Below are 2157 nucleotides of genomic sequence, written 5' to 3' on the forward strand. Positions count from 1 at the left end.
GGCCTGCCACTACTCATTCCCAGTAGCGCTGGGAATGAGCGCTACAGTTCTGTCCGGGGGACATACTCGTAGGAAAGGACAGGGGCACTCCCTCCCACCTTATTCCGGGCCCGCAGCTGCAGCTACCGAGGTCGCAGCGGCGGTACCTGGGAAAGCGGCCGCGGCATTAAATTAGCGCTTGTTGAAACCCAGAGCGCACGCACTGTAGAAACCACGCTCCCACTCAGGCGACGAACTACCGAGCGGTCGCAAAAGCGGATGCGTATTTGACAAGATGCGGTGCAGTGCATTTGCCTTTGAATGGGCAAAGCAAATACGCATGCGCGTGGTCTGGAGCGGCTAAACAGAATTTAATGAAACTGGGGTGCATCGCGCATGCGCGCTGGCCACAGATAAACTACATCAAACGCTGATCTTGTAGATTGGGGGCATATCTGCACATGTGTCGTGTGAATAAGGGCTACAATCTGAAGTGCGTGGGAAGCAATACTTCAGGGAAGGGGCACAGCGTTCCCACGGTACTCCGGTTCCGGATCCTCAGCCAGCCCGAGGCGCGAAGCTGCCGAGCGGGAAAACATGTGGCTTCAACCCATCGCTGGGGGACAACCATTGCAGACCCGCAGTAAAGGATTGGCGCCCAATGCAAATTCTGTCATCATCGAGGCGTGGCCATGACTACGCATGCGCACTTGAGAAGAGGCGGTGCATGGTCTTTGCCCTTCAATGGGCAATGGAAGCACGCATGCGCTGGGTCGGATCAGGTCCCTCCACCAGTTAGGTACCTAATTCATCCATTATATTCCTTAAGTGATCACGCGCTGTACTTCCAGTAAGTGCATCGACCCCTTATTATATAGATTGGGGAAGCCGTACGCCCATTCGTTCTGGGAATCAGGGGCCGCTAGCCAGTGCCAATACACGGAGAAAGAAGCAGGGACGTCCTCTCCCCTGTCCCTCCGGGAACGCACCCTCAGGCACCATGTTAAAATCTGGGTAGACCCAGTGCGCATGCCAGGCACAACACTAGCGTCCAGTCCAATGACCAAAAGCAGCCAAAAGCACGCATGCGCACTAGTGTGCGGGTGACCACAGCATTGTCCCATCTATTGCCAAAAGAATTCTTCCGCACGTGCTGGCCTGGCAGGCTGATCGGCTGAAAACCGAATTGATCGATAATGCCGGTTAACACGCATGCGCAGTGGTGGCGGGGAAAACACATCGATCGCCGGTATTGTCGATCGCACATTTGTCTTGGTAATCAAAGGGCGGTGGCAAGAAAGGGAGTCATTGATGGGTTTCCATGGTTACAGCGGTAATGACATGACAAGCACCGAAACAATCAAGGTGCCAATCGCGCTGCTCATGCGCAGTAAGACTGATCGATGGCGTCCAATTCTCGCGGGGAGACTTAGGGGCAGAAATGCGCCCCCTTACTCCTCTCTGTCAGTTGGGGCCGGAGCCGCAGCCACACGGATCGCAAAGTCCGGGTGCAGGAATTCGACCGGCGTGTTGAAGCCATTTTTCCAAAGGTCCCAGTGCGAACGCCACTCCAAAGGTTGATCGCAACCGTGGGACGAAAACATGGATGACCCAGCAGGCATGTGTGCGTAGGCAGCCACCGGAGCGCACTGTCCGGGCAAACGGCCGCGTCGTTAAACCGTCACTGGGGAGCCCCAGGGTGCATGCGCTGCGCACAGCTACCTCCCACTCCGGACGGCCCATGAGCACGCATGCGCACTTGGGAATAGGCGGCTCATCACCTTTGCCTATCAACGGGCAAAGCAAGTGCGCGTGTGCCTGGGTGTTAGAAGCTGAGCACGAAGAAGTGCGCATGCGTTTCGATTCGAGGCCAGACACATCAAATACCGGTATTGTGGATTGACGCATGCGTCCTGGAAATCGGGGGGCGCTGCCTTTGCCGAACTCAATGACCGGTGTCCACAACTACTGAGCCGTCCGGGGACGGCCTCCAAAATTATCGAGGCCCGAGTCCCAACACGCATGCGTACTGGGAACAAACGTAATAGGTTCACCCCGTCGCGTTATTAATTGAGGGAGGAGACAGGGACGCTCCCTTTCCTATCACTCCAGGCCCGCAACCCTCGCTGCGCGGAGCCGGTGTCCAGGAAAGCGGCTCGGTCGTTAAAGCAAAGGGGG

This window comes from Alligator sinensis, unplaced genomic scaffold (assembly GCF_000455745.1).
Source record: "Alligator sinensis unplaced genomic scaffold, ASM45574v1 scaffold964_1, whole genome shotgun sequence".
NCBI lineage: Eukaryota > Metazoa > Chordata > Crocodylia > Alligatoridae > Alligator > Alligator sinensis.